The following is a 16,490-nucleotide window of genomic DNA, read 5'->3' on the forward strand; positions in this document are numbered from 1 at the left end:
CACTGCACCTACTCAACCACCACAACTATCACGCATGGTGATAGCAATCCACATGAAAAAATAAAATCTTTTTTTTTTCTATTCACTCAATTGTTGCACTTGTCCACTGTCACCAGAGGTCAACCCACCGAAACCCTAGAAGTTGCAGTAGAAACTTGGGTTTGCCGTAGTCTTCTAACCCAGATTTTGCACACCAGAAAAAGGAAGAAAAAAATGAGAGAAATGAGAATGAAGGGAGAACAAAGAAGGCTGCAATCGACCTTTATCAATGGCGCTCTGATACCATGTTTGTATTTAGCCGAACTGAGAAGAAAGAAGAGAGAGAGAGAGAGAGAAAGGAGGGAAGGAGGAAGAAGAACAGTGTCGAATTGAGTAGTCCAAAAGTCCTACTCAGTTGACCATTCATTTTGAATTAATAAACAGGCATACAAATATTAATTACAATAATTATAAAAGTACAATAAATACCGAAAATATAGTGAGTTAGTCGATAAATAGTAAATAATAGTTTAATTTCTATAAATATTAATCAATAAATCAAAACAAAAATATATAATTGATAAAAATAAATTTATAACAAAAATACAATAAGTTAATTTTAAAGTTAAATAAGATTAGTTTTATCTCCAATAATTACTGAATTTTTTTGTAAAATAAAAAACAAAAATATATTTATACATAATTATTGAAAATATATTTATACATAATTATTGAAAATATATTTATCACAAAAATACAAAAAATAATTACTGAAAAATACAACAAATATTATTTTTTGTATAAAACGTTAAAAACATATTAAGATTTTAAAATTATTATTAGTAAATATTAATTTTTTGAAAAATATTTTCTAGAATTATTAATTGATATAAGTGAAATTAGTTATTTACAATATTATTTAGTTATTTAAATAATATCACTATTTAAAGTCTTAAAATTTTAAGATATTAATTATACTTTATACTATTATTACATAATTTTATTATTAATTTTGTAAAATACTAAATTATTTTAAATTTGAAAATTATAAAATTTATTATAATTATTTTTCTACCTTTAAGAAAATTTTAAAATTTATAACATAAATTCATTATTTTAACTATTTAAATTTTAGTTATGTTAAATGTTTCATTATTTAAAATACTTATTTTTTTAAGTATTTAAATAATATGTAAAATAATTAAATTTTTTTGTTATTTTCAGTTTTATTTGTTTTAAAGTTATTACATAATATTAAATATTTGTTATATAATATTTAGCTACTTTTAATATTTTTTTATTTAAACTATTTAGTTATTAAAATTTTTAAATAATATTTTATTTGTTAATATTAAATTCTTATTATTTGAATAACATTTAAATTGAATATTCTATTAAATTATAATTTATATTATTAGTGCATAATTTTGTAATGAATTGTGTAAAGATATAAAATTATTATTTATAAATTCTTATTTATCTATTATAATGTTTTTTTGTGTTTTTTGTAATCATTTTAAAATTATTATATGCTTTTGTAATCATTTAAACTATTTAGTTATTAAAATTTTTAAATAATATTTTATTTGTTAATATTAAATTCTTATTATTTGAATAACATTTAAATTGAATATTCTATTAAATTATAATTTATATTATTAGTGCATAATTTTGTAATGAATTGTGTAAAGATATAAAATTATTATTTATCTATTATAATGTTGTTTTGTGTTTTTTGTAATCATTTTAAAATTATTATATGCTTTTGTTATAATATTTAAATAATTGGTAACTTTTTTTAACTCAAATTTTCTTTAGATAAATATAGATAAAAAGTGGGAAAGATGATAAATAGGAATTAGAAATAATTTAGGAGAAAGTGGGGGATAGTAGTGCTACTTAGCTAGACATTAGAAAATAAAATCCCCCTTTCTTTATCTATTGGTTGTTACAGAAAAAGTTATTTAGGTGGGGGAGGTAGTTTAGAAAAATTTTAGGAGAATAGATTATTTAGGTTATTGGGACCGTGTATGCGAGAGAGAGAGAGTTAAGGTAGATTTTTATGGGGAAATGAGAGTCTTTAATTGGCTATTTCAAGAATGACATTGAGTAAAAAAATAAAATAAATAAAAAGAGAAAAATTTCCTAGACTTTCTTCTTTTATAGTGTGTGTATGAATATAATACAATCACACGGTCTTTTTGTATTAAGTTTATATCTAGATCTTATCAAAATTATGTCTAATTAATAATAATCATAAGAAACTATGTATGTGTTTGGTTTTATAGGTGTTTATTGCTTTAAACATTTATTTGAAAAATTCTATTTTAAACGCTTATTGCTTTTGTTATTTGGTTAAGTGTTTCAAGTGTGTTTCAGGAAACACGTCATAAAGTATGCCACATAAGCATTTCATTTCAACAAACATTCAGTGTTGGGGGAAACGAGAATTTGAATATTCTCCTACGCCTCATGCATATAAATCTAAGCACTTTTATTTTTTGGTGTTTATTTGATTAATGTTGAAACCAAACAGCGGTATCATGCACAATAAACGTCAACGCCTATGTGGCATTGATGTGATAGTATTTTTTTAATAAACGTCCATAGAACCAAACATAGCCTATGATGATATTTTTATAAGTGTAACATGTAACTAACACATCACTTTGATTCTAAAAGTTCATTCCCTTTCTCTTTCTCTATTGGATTCTTTTACACTAAAAAAAAAAAATTACAGGAAACTATGGAGGCTTAATCCCATTTTAGATGATACATAGTGTAGCCCTTTTAAAGAATTCAACCATTTCTACTTTCTCTAACCCATTTTCCATTATATCTATAAGGCTTACACAAATAGTACCCATTGTTTATTCAATTTCTAGAAAAAAAAATTGAAAAGGTATTCATCAAGGCTTAAAGGATAAAAAATGCAAGGAATATTAGAAAGATCATTTTTAAGAGATATATTGTTAGCAAATATTAAGTATTATGATTGTAATAGTGATCAAACTGAATTCCAAACAAATTAGATCTGAACAATGAGAAAATATACTTAGTAACTAATAAGAAGCAAATTGAAACTTATTGGTAACAATTGAGTCATGACAAGTGTTCACGCTCCTTAAAACTAATGCCGCATCTCAAAGTATTTCCATTTGTGCAAAAAGTTTCTAGTGGTCAATCTTTAGTTATCTTGACATTGTGTGAAATCAAAGCCCAAAGCAGTAAAATAGTTATCTTTAGTTACGTATGTCCAATACGATTCAATGCAAGGAAAATAGTGTGGAAAAGAGAGTAACTCAAACAATAGCAACTTTTATTTTGTTTTTAGTGCACAAAAAGAATTCAATTATCTTGACAATTAAGCAAACTTATTTCCAAAGCAAAAAATGTCTCCCTTTAACGTTGGGAGTTCGCCCATAAATAGGAAAATGTAGTGGTTATAAAGAAAACTTTTAGGAGGTGACCTCTTAACCAAAACATTCAAAATTTAAAAAATGAAAGAAAATAAACAAATAAAAATAACAATAGAGACATTGAATCCATGCATGCAGCATTGTGGGCAAACAGGCGTGTATAGGCTTAACCCAACTGATGCATACGTTCGTGTGTAGGTCCAAGTGCATTATCTTTACAAACTCTATAAGACAAATTAAAAGCACAAGACAATAAATAAATCAGAGTAGTGGTCTTCCTAGTCCATGTGAGACTCAAAACATTCTATTAACAAACAAAATATAAAAGAAAAAAACAAAGAACAATAAATATTTAATTTGAATTATAAAAAAAGCCAAAACAGGTACCAATATATATTGTAATATGCTTTACATATATATAAATACAATAGAAAAATTCAAAAAACATTGTGAAAAAATTAAGATAGACATAGATGAGTTGTGAATGTTTTGCCAAAAATTACACCAATGACACTAAATCACATATCTTAAATGATTATAAATGATGTATATAAATACAAAAAAATATACTTTAATAGTTTATATAAAACATATTATTGAAAAGTAATTTGGAATTGTTAAAACATTTTTAAAATAAAGTGAATAATTCTTCAAAAACTAAAATAATTATTATTAATATAATGAATACCTACTTTGGGTTTGAGTGTAGGTCATGAAAATTAAATTTGATTATATAATGTTAATTTACATTTTTACTATTTATTTGCACACATGCACAATAATATTTCCGCTTATACTAGTAAACTTTAATAATTAATTGTTTCTTAAAATTTCTTAATAAATATACACTATAAAAAGCAAAATGTAAGTTAAAATTTATTAATTCTTATGAGTGTAACGAATAAGTGAAACATGATATAATAATACATCCATTCTCTTAATCTATATGAGTAAAGTTTAAATTTTCTTAATTATTTCTTTTTGTAAAAATAAAATTTATTAAATACGATATAGATTTAAAAAAAAAATATGAGATGACTATCATAGAAAATAACTTAAAAATCTTAATATTTCTTGTCTTTATTTATGAAGAACTCTTGTAATAAGTTTCTAAAAGATTAAACTAATTAAAATCGATGAAAAAAAGTAGAATTATGGTTAAAAATAAGTATTAAAATATCTATATGCCCGATATTCAAATATGAATATTAGTGCATATCAATATAACGATATTGATGTTTTTTTATTTTTATAATGGTCAGGTGTTAAAAAAGATATTTAAAACTCAATGATAAAAATGTCGATGCACGTAATACCCATGTTTGGGTATAAGTGTATATCAATATGGCTTATTCTGATATTTTTATTTATTTTTTAAATAATTAAAAAGTGATATAGTAGCTTAATAACTTTTAAAATTTTAAAATATTTATGTATATATGTATTCAAGTGTGTCTTTATACACCGGTACCAATATGATATATCTTATATCAGACATACTGCATTGATATTTTAATCCTTATTGAAGTTTTTTAAAAAATCCAAAATTTTATGCATCGATATATTCAAGTCGTATTTGCATACATTCATACCAATATTATATATTTTGTTTAGGTTTAAGTTTCATCAACTGTTTGTTAATGTAACTATAAAATTTATTAGGTATGATATAAAATTAAAGACAAAATAGATTACTATAATGAAAAATTATTAAAAATTCCTGATATTTTATTTTCTTTAATTATAAAGTACCCTTATAACAAATTTCTAAAATCTAAAACCAAGAAAAAATATATAAAAGTGGTTTAAAGTAACAATTAAAATATTTAAACTTTTACTTTTTAATTAATAACAATGAAGATGATCTTTAAAATCTAAGGATTAAAATATTTATACACTTAATATCTAAACAAGGGTTTTGATGCATATCAATACAATTGATACTGATGTTTGTTTTTCTTTATTTATAATAATTAGGAAGCGAGAAAAGAAATTTGAGATCTTTTAAAATTTTCAAAATATTTATGTATTGGTATATTTATGTGTATTTTAATACACTGATATTAATACAATATGCCATGTATTAAACATATCATATTGATATTTTAATACTTAAAACCTTTTAAAACTTTCAAAATATTTGTGTATCGGTGTATTCAAGCATATGTAAACATATTGACACTGATACGATCCATCTCGTCTAATTTGAGTCTCATTGATTATATCTTTTTGTAATTATATGATTTTATTGAATTAACATTCTAATTCTCATTTTTTAGTTATTTTATTCTTTGGTTAAGTGAATAATAACGAGCCAAATTATTAAAATTCACGTGCAACGCATGTGGGCGGCAAACTAGTTATTAAAATGTCCGGTTTTGCTCCACTGTCTCCAGAAGATTAACAGGTCGGTTCTTGTTGGCAAATCATTTTTGTTCCTCTCTTTATTGTGAAAGTAAATTTGATAAATTTTGTTAATAAGGCTCCATTCGGTTACATTGTGGTTACTGGTTTTTTGTTTTCTTTTTCTAATGCATTTCACCTCTAGGGAATTTCCTATGCACCGGCTCTTTCTGACGATAAGGTTATTGGTTCATTTCATTTTAGTTTAGGTTTGATTTTAATGAGTTTTTACTGCTAATTAATTATGTGTATTTTTGTCTTGCTTAGGAATACAACAATTCAATACTCCTTTGATTGCTTTATTTTAGATGGATCATCTACTGATAATGCTTTGAAGGAGATAAATTTAGCTTGGGATGATATTAGGGGAAGCATTTTGTATGTTGTTTTTAACGACAATTAGGAAACTTTTAATCAACTAAGCAATTTGGGTTGGATCATTGTTGTTGTGGATGAGTGCTCTTTTGACTCATCAAATTCTATCTTTTGGCTGGGTAAGTGCTCTTTTGACTCATCAAGTTTTATCTCTTGGCATTATAGTCGAGTTTAGTTTTTATCTGTTTGTTTATGGATTTTGTTTTGTCTTTGTCTCCTGACAATTGCTTTTTGGTTCAGAAAATACTATTTTTATAGGTTTTTTGGGCTTTGATAATTGGCTTCTCATTCCCTTTCAGATACTGAAGGCACTACTGAATGTGATAATTCTAGCACGCTTTATATCAATAGAGTAGAAGAATTACTTTTGACCATTTTCCAATTAAATAGAAAGGTTGGTGGCTGTGATTCTTATTTAAGTAGCGAATCTGCTTAAGCAATTTTTTTTCAAGACTTATCCTTTCATTGAAATAGAGTTAGATACGGAGCGTTGATATTGGAAAACATATTAGAAATGATTCTGATTTTACGAGAAAAATAAATATCAAACTTCTGCTTCCAAAAATCATAAATCCTAAATGTATCTTGGGGCAAACGTCAAAATTTTCGATAGTGGCATTCAGTAAATTTACTTGGAAATGAAACCATATTCCTTGGTACTAAGCCACTTTGAAGATATTGAATCCATAATCAACTAAAAAATGCATCTAGTAGTTCTATGTGAAAATTCCTATTAGATGAAATGGAACTTTGAACTTATTCAAGATCATAAAATTTAATTATTGTTTGTGAGTCTGTTTCAAACTTCCGTTGCATTTGAATTTGGAAACATAAATTATTGATGCTCGAATTTAACGTTCTATATTTTTTGGCTTTTTGAATTTCAAATAAGTAATTGGCAAAAGTATCGGCTTTATTATATTATACAATAAAATTTCAAATGGGAGTGTCCAGAGACTTCTCTGGTTCTTTGGGCCCGGATGGGCTTTATTATATTTATGTAAAACAATTGGGCTATAAGCCCTTTATTTGTAAAATTTGGACTAGATCTGTAACTCACTCTATTGTATTCCTACTGGGTCAGAGCCCCTTTTAATGAAATTTTATTATTCTGGACAAAAAAATTTAGAGTTGTAGCGAATTTGTAAGAATGAGGAGTAGCTAGGTTGCGCTGTTGATTGATTTGACATGAGCTCTCTTTCTCATGTCAAAAGGGTGGTACAAAAGAGAAACTTCTCCTTTCTCTTCTTCTTCTTTAGTTGGTCATGAACTCTCTCCCAATGTATGTTCTTTAACTTCTTCTTCTTTAATTTTGATCTCTCTCCCTCTCATTCTCTCTCTGACCCCTGTATGTGTGTGTGCGTGTGTTTTTATCTAATATTGCTAGATTTTCTCTACATGTGTGTATGCGTGTGTTTTTCTCTAATATTGCTAGTTTTTCTCAATTTCTTTACCTCTGATGTCATTTTTTAGATGGCATCTCAGGCATTTCTTATTTGATATATTTATGTGTATTTTTAATATACTGATATTAATACAATATGCATTGTATCAAATATATCATATTGATATTTTAATACTTAAAACCTTTTAAAACTTTCAAAATGTTTGTGTATTGGTGTATTCAAGCATATCTAAACATATTGAACTGATACGATACATCTTGTCTATTTTGAGTCTCTTCGATTATATCTTTTTGTAATTACAAGATTTTATTGATTATGATATAAAATTAAGGACAATATGAAATTATTATAATGAAAATTGGTTTAAAAATCTTTATATTTATCTCTTAATTATAAATAATTATTATAATATGTTTCTAAAAAATAAAATTAATAAGAAGTCATAGTAAATTGTATAAAAGTATTTCAGAGTAAATATTAAAACATCAATACAGTTGATACTAATATTTTTTATTTTAGGCCCCCCGTTCGTTTATTGGTAAATATGAATGAAAAAGTGGTCAATAAGTATCTTTTTTTCCCATTGACCAACTTTCCCATATTCTTTTTACATTAATCAACGAGCCCTACGATAAAATTACCATTACTTTCCAGAGTAAAACTTTCCAATCTCTTAGGTGAATAACTTTCTCAGTTGTGAAAAAAATTTATAAAACATAAACAATTTTTCTCATTTTAATATTAATTTTTTGTAGATAAAATATAATTCTAATACTTAAAAATCTTGTAAATCAAAATAATATGGATAATGCACTTACCTAAAAAATATTTACTTAGATAAATATACTTATCTAAGCAAATTGAATTCTTATAACGAATAACGACTTATAATAATCAGAGGTTGGGGAAAAGGTCTAAAACCTAAGGGAATGCACTTATTTTGGGTATCGGTGTGTATCAATATAATCAATATTGATTTTTTTTCTTTGTTTTATAATAATCAAGGAGTTGGGGAAGAAATTTGGAATTTTTTAAAAATTTTAAAAAATTTATGTATAAATATACATAGTCGAGCATATTTGGGTGCATTAACACTGATACAATACATTTGATATAAAACATATTATATTAATATTTTAACCCTTATTGAAACCATTTGAAAATTTTAAAATTTTTATACAACAGTATATCCAAACATATATAAATACATTGATACCATATGTCGTGCATCAAATGTATCATATTAATGTTTTAATCATTGACTTAAAAATTAATTTATACCTCAAAAAAAAAACAAAAATGATAAACCTAATATGAAATGTGTAAAAAAATCAATTAATAAATATCGCTAATATCCTAGTAAAATAGATAAAGACAATAATTAATAATATTGTAGAAAACTATTTATGATATTATAAAGGTGATAATTTATTGTTTGACCTGGTTAGATTATATTAAAAATCAATTAATTTATAGTATATTATTTCAATAATAAATTACTTTTTTGAGAAATATTAATTATATACTTATATATATTATGTTATGTTATATTTTTTTGAAGGTTTCAATCATGTTTCATTCATTCAAGAGATTGGTATAAAGAAATGCCAACCAGGTCAAATAAAGAACAGAGATACATTCTCAAGAAGAACAAAACAAATAGATGGAATTAGGAAAATCAGAAAAACTTCTACAACCAAAGCAATGTGAGTTAGCATCACCAACAGAAGTGGATAAGAACATATCCAAACCACCATAACTGGCGAGCAAACTAATAACAGGAGTTACCAGCCAAACCAAAAACTGATAGATGAGGTTACAAAGCACAGTAACTTCCAACCACGCCAAAAAAACTGTAGAAGACTCATCATCTGTAACTGCCATTCAGCACATCGAAGAACTGCTAACTATAAGTTGTCCTCCAAAGAAAGTCGGAGAACTGTATTGTCCATCCACAACGCTAGAGAACGAAACGTCTCATTCACCCCAAAGGGAGTCACCCCTACCAAACAACTCTACGGCAAACTTTAAATATTATATACATCTTATAAAATTTAAGTAATTATTTTTTTTAATATTTTTATTCATTAGTAGATCTTTGAGAGATGTGAATTTTATAAAAGCAAAACTCATTCAAATACCTTGAAAGCATGAATCCAATCATACATTGGAAATATTTCTCATACTTGTATGTTAAAATTTATAGGGAGATGTTTTAAATGTGCGATTGGATGTCATGTTCTTACGATGTTAGCATTATTTTTGCTTTTTTTAGAAAATGTAATGATGCAAAACAAATTTAAGTAATTATTTTTAATATTTTTATTCATTAGTAGATCTTTGAGAGATGTGAATTTTATAAAAGCAAAACTCATTCAAATACCTTGAAAACATGAATCCAATCATACATTGGAAATATTTCTCATACTTGTATGTTAAATTTATAGGGAGATGTTTTAAATGTGCGATTGGATGTCATGTTCTTACGATATTAGCATTATTTTTGCTTTTTTTAGAAAATGTAATGATGCAAAACAAATTTAAGTAATTATTTTTAATATTTTTATTCATTGTAGATCTTTGAGAGATGTGAATTTTATAAAAGCAAAACTCATTCAAATACCTTGAAAGCATGAATCTAATCATACATTGGAAATATTTCTCATACTTGTATGTTAAATTTATAGGGAGATGTTTTAAATGTGCGATTGGATGTCATGTTCTTACGATGTTAGCATTATTTTTGCTTTTTTTAGAAAATGTAATGATGCAAAACAAATTGATTAGTCCTTAATAATATAAATGTTATAATTTATAGATATGATACTTGACTTAATTCTTAACACTTTCAATATTCCAAAATTTTGATACTTAACATCCAATACATTTTTTAAACTAAACACATTCAATCTAATTAGTTACATTTAGATGTTAAAACATTTTAAGATTAAAGAAGCCGTGGTTGAAGAAAATATTAAAAATGGTATTTTCTTATTTCTCATTGGTATAAAAATGTTCAAGTGATAACAATGAAACAAACAAAAAAAAATCAAAGATTGATGACTCCATTGCATTACTGATTTCTTAGATATTTTATGTATAAGTTATTTAAATATTTCTTAAATATTTCATTTATAAGTTATATATTATAGAATTATAGACATTTTTATAAGTGTATAAGTTATTTAAGTATTATTTTAATTGTTTCGATATTTATGTATAACCTAAAAGCAAAATGTTGTATGACTAATTCCCTCTCTATTCAAGAAAACTTTCACGCATAAATTGGAATCTGTGTACGAATGATGTGAGAAAAAATCTAGATTTGTAACACATGTGAATTAAGATAAGCGCATGAGTAAGAATGACAACGCCATAGGCCCACAACGGTAGGGTACCTGTGCAAATTGCCCTACTCATTACCGAACCCGCCTATGTACTTTTGATCCCAAACCAGTCGAACTTGTCCTCTCAATTTTGTCAAACTCATCATGTCTTAAATCCGTTAAACCTATCTCAACCTGTCCCACCCGATTGGAAATGTTAATTAACTCTTAAAGCGTGACTTGAACCTAAATTAGTTAATGATAGTGTCAAAACTCTTAACACTACTTTAAGCCATTAAGCCATCTTGCCTTTTGTGTTATTTAATGAAATAAAATAAGTTTATTAACTTTTGTGTTCATCCAAACAAACAATACATATGTATGATTAACAATTTTAACTAAAAATTAAAAAAAAAAAGTAATATTTTATAAATAAATGTGATAAATAATCTATCAAATCCAAATTTACATCAAAAGATGATTTTAATCCCAAGAAAATTATACAAATAAAATATTAATAATAGAATAATTATCTTAGTACTTAAAATTTATAAATTTATGCATTCTATATATCTTACAATTTTTATATAATTTTATAATTATTAGTAAATATTTTAATTTATCTTAAATAACATTGTATTATCATTTACAAAAAATTAAAAAAAATGTTTACAAAATATTCAAGAATATAATATTAAATTGGACCTATCAAATTCACTAATTTACATTTATATGAAAAAAATGATTTTTAGTTTAAAAAAATTATAGAAGTTCAATTTTTAATAATGAAATAACTAGCGGAGGGGCCCCTGCGAATGGAATTGTAACATTGTTATTTGCTACATTAAAAAAGACAATGATTTCTTAATAAGAAATTTGCATTTACAAGTACTCAAGTCTTGAAACTCACTCATATAAAGACTTAAAAGAGATCATCATGTGCTTGTTTTTTAAATATTGCTCCAATAAAGCATTTCATACAAAAGAACACAATCATACAGTGATAGTTCTGAGTTCTACTTCACAGTTGTCATTTGTTTCACATCGAGAATTCCCAGTTGACCTGGACAGTAGGACCGTTCTGTCCGGGAATTGTCCAGGCAACCGGTTCCGTTTTACCCCAATCTCGGTCCCTGGCCAAAAATCATTGAATCGGTCAACAACTCGTTGACCCGAGGGTCAAACCGTCAACTCGTTGACCCGTTCAACGATTTTTAGCTAATTTGATTTTTAATTGTTTTTTTGTTGTTAAAATGGGCCATCCGTTCGAACCAGACGGTCAAACCATCGACCTAGAAACCAGTTGTCAAAATGGTTCCATTTCTATGTCGTTTTTTATAGATGTCAATAATTAGATAAAATAACTTTGTAGTCATAGTCATGGGAAGGGTGGACACTGCAATAAATTATAAAACCTTGAAAGATAAATCCAAAGTAACCTTAAACACTGAAAAAATTGGCGGTAAATCCACCAAACTGGAAAAATCAAGAAAAAAAATCAAAAAATCGAGTCCAAAGTTCCCCTTTGAGACAGAGCTAAACATACATGCAATCAAAGAAAGAAACAAAGCAGATCGTCTTGTAAGAAAATTAAAAAAAAAAACATTGCACAAGAAAACCCAAAGAAAAAACAAAAGGGTGGTAAACCCTAGACTGTTTTGGAGGATCTTGAAGAAGAAGACCAAACACAAAAAAAAAAAAACAAAAGCATAAAATGAAAAAAAAAGGAACATACAACACATGCTCAATTAAAGCTCATAGTAGAAGAAACCTTTGAATAGTGAGAATCCAAAAACATAAAAAATCATGGTTTTCAAACCGCCATTGACTCGAACGGATAGGCATTTCGGCCTGGGAACCGTCCAGGCAACCGATTCCATTTTACCCCAATCTCAGTCCCTGGCCAAAAATCGTTGAATCGGTCAACGAGCCATTAGCCTAGGCGGTCAAACCGTTGACCCATTGACTCATTCAATGGCTTTTGGTCATTTTTTTATTTTTTTAATTTTTGTTATCAAAATGGGCCATCGGTTCGAACCAGACGGTTGAACCATCAATCCGAAAACCGGTGGCCATAACGGTTTCGTTTTTGGGTCATATGAATCAGATGTTCGAATGGCATAACACGTATGATACTGTTTAATGGACCTCACATACTCAATTTTTTTCCTATAATTTTTGTTGTCAAAACGGGTTGTCCGTTCGAACCAAACGATCAAAGTGTCAAGCCAAACACCGATGGCCAGAATGGTTCTATAATTTTTTGCCTGTAATTTTTGTTGTTAGAATGGGCCATCCGTTCGAGTTGGATGGTCGAACCGTCAACCCGTAAACCGGTGGTAGATAAGATATATAAGATTATATATATCTTGTAATATTATAAACCATTATATATATCTTGTAATCTTATAAACCCGTAAACCGTAAACCGTCAACCCGTCAACCCGTAAACCGTCAACCATCCATTCTTGTAATTTGATAATTTTTAATGAAGAATCTTATATATATAAGATTATTTTAGTAATTAAAAATTTTGAATTTGCATATAATATATATCTTATAAAATTTAACAGATTTGATATATTTTGAGTAAAAATTATATATTTTTATGAATTGTTAAATGATAATTTAATTTATACTTTCGTTAATGTAAAAAAGTAAAAATAATAAACTAGAAAATAATTGATATAATAATTAGGATAAATATAATAAGTTCATATATATTTTTCATGTACACCATCATATATATATATATATATGTATATGCATTATTTATGGCATTTTCATATTTTTTGTTTATATCCATGCGTTTCTAAAGCGTACATGTATTCGTATCTGCATCCATGTTGCCTGATACGATACTCGATATTGACACTTTAATCCTTGGTTCAATATTAAGTATATAAAAAAATGTTCTTCAAAGTTATTTATCAACCAATAACATTCAACAAGAACCAACATCACATAGAACCTTTCCATATAAAAGAACAAACCAAGATAGTATAAATCAAAAAATGAACAAAACTAAGTAACATAAGAGAATGGGTGAACAAATAAGTTTGTAATTTTGAAGAACCAAAAATCAAAAAAAAAAGTTACCCATCAATAGGTCTTGGATTCTTGTTCTTAACTATTAAACCTTAAGGGTAAATGAGTAACGAATAAACTTAAAGGTTGAAGGATTGGAACATGACTTAAAAAGGAAATTCTCTTAATATATTATATATTATAAAATATTCTTATATATATGGGTTTATAATCGAGTATCGGGAATGGGTACCTGTGTTAAATAAAACTAGGTATCAGATACCCTAAAGTCAAAACCCATATAGGGTTTTGATAAACAAGTCCTATTAGGGTCGAGATGAGTTGTATATCCGAAAATTCCTATGAAATTGCCATCCCTACTCACACATATATTGATGATTTTTCTCTTATAAAAGATTAATTTATTTTTCATTTAATATTTTTATTTGGAAAATAATGATGGTTGTTGACACCAACATCTCTCTTTCACATCACCTCTCCTCACACTCTCTTGCTCTCTTAATTTATTTATTTTTGGGAAATTGTCTAAAACTCACCATGGGTTTTTAGCTTTCCTCTTAAACTCACCACAACTTTTTAACATGTCTAAAACTTACCATGCCACTAACTTGACGTTAAAGAGACTAACGGGTGTTAATATATTACCATTTTAATCTTCATAAAAAATATAAAATATATACAAAATAAATTAGCAAGTGTTAATATATTACCATTTTAATATTTAGACATGAAAAAAGGAAAAAGTTCAAAAAATATTTTCAAGTATAAAATACATAAAACATAGAAATTACAAAAAATATAAAAAAATATAGAAATTGCAAACAAAACAAAAATTATAGAAAATATAGAAATTGAAAAAAATAAAAAAATAAAAATTGTAGAAAAAACACCAAAAATTATAGAAAAACACATAAATTGTAAATAAATAACAAAAATATAGGAAAATTTATAGATTGTAGAAAATAGAAAAATGTAAAAAAAAAATTGAAAACTGAAAAGATCATTTTTCCTCTAACTCACCATTCAAGGGTAATATGGTCATGAAAATTGTTATTTATGCTGATGTGGACGCCTCTGTTAAGAAGCATTAACGGTGCACTAGTAGAAGGTGAGTTTTGGCAAATAAAAATTTACTGACATGGTGGATTTTAGACATTTTGAAAAGTTGTGGTGAGTTTAATAGAAATGTTGAAAACTCATGGTGAGTTTTAGACAATTTCCCTTTATTTTTTAATATTTTTATTTGAAAAGTAATGATGGTTGTTGACACCACCATCTCTTTTTCAATTCCCCTTTCCCCACCCCTCTCTCTTTCTCTCTTCAATCACATCGATCATTGGCCTCCCGTTTCTCTTTCACTCCCTAGCTATAATTAATGAAGTAAACTTAAATCAATTAACTAACTTATATTTTTAATTTTATTTAATTTGTCATGCTTCCTCTATCTTTAATTAGGGCTATAAGTCGAGCCATGCCAAGCTTGGGTTTTCAGGCCTATGGGTTGAATTCCCGATTGGATTCAAATTCAGATTCTTGCCTATCATATTTGATCGGATTCGAATTCAGATCCTTGTCTATTAGATCCTATCGGATCAAATCTGTCATGAACAATTTTAGTTCGGATTTGAATATACCCTTATTTGAATATGATTTGATCCATTTGCATCCCTAGTAAAGCGGGGAAACCTAGAGGTGATCATGAGTCGAGGTTGGGTTGGGCTAAGTCTTTTAAAACAATACATTGAGTGAAATCAAGTAACTTAACAAACATATGATATGCACTGAGAAATTTTACCATGCATATATAATTGAAGGGGGCGGGGGGGGGGGGGGGGGGGGGGTTGGAAGGGAAAGATGGAAGGATGAGATTTAATAACTTTTCAAGGAAAATCAAGATTTTTAAAATCGAACTAGATAATGAACGATCAGGGGTCTGGTTCCTGGGTCGAACGATCCGACTGTTCGAACTGAACGAATGGCCCATTTTGACAAAAATAATAAAAAAATTAAAAACGACCAAAACCGTTGAATGGTTCGACTACTTGAGTTAGTAGTTTGCTGACCAGATCAACGTTGGCAAAATAACGGTTTGGGGTAAAACGGAACCAATTTCCCAGTTTTTCTGGTTTGATCGTCCAATCCGGTCCGGTTTTGAAAATCATGAGGAAAATAATCCCTAGCCCAAAATAAGCTATAATATTATTATATGGATATTGACATTTTTATTTTATTACTTTTTTTTTTATAATTTTGGATCATCTATTTTTTGTTGATTTGTTTGTAGGATAGTTATGGTGGTTCTAAAATTAATTGGCTAATATGTTTTACAAAATGGTTTTGCTCTCTAATAACATTAAACTATATTGATATTATTTTTCTGCATCAATTTAAATTTTAAATTTTTAGAATTTTTATATTATGTAAAATTCAAAATAATCAACTAAAATATAACAAATTTTACATTTTTTTTCATTTATTGTTTTGGTAAGCTATACATTAATCGGCTCCAACATGTGGAGGAGTGAAGTAGGGGC

The sequence above is a fragment of the Nelumbo nucifera genome, chromosome 7, assembly GCF_055504915.1.
Source record: "Nelumbo nucifera cultivar China Antique chromosome 7, China Antique-T2T, whole genome shotgun sequence".
NCBI classification, from domain to species: Eukaryota; Viridiplantae; Streptophyta; class Magnoliopsida; order Proteales; family Nelumbonaceae; genus Nelumbo; species Nelumbo nucifera.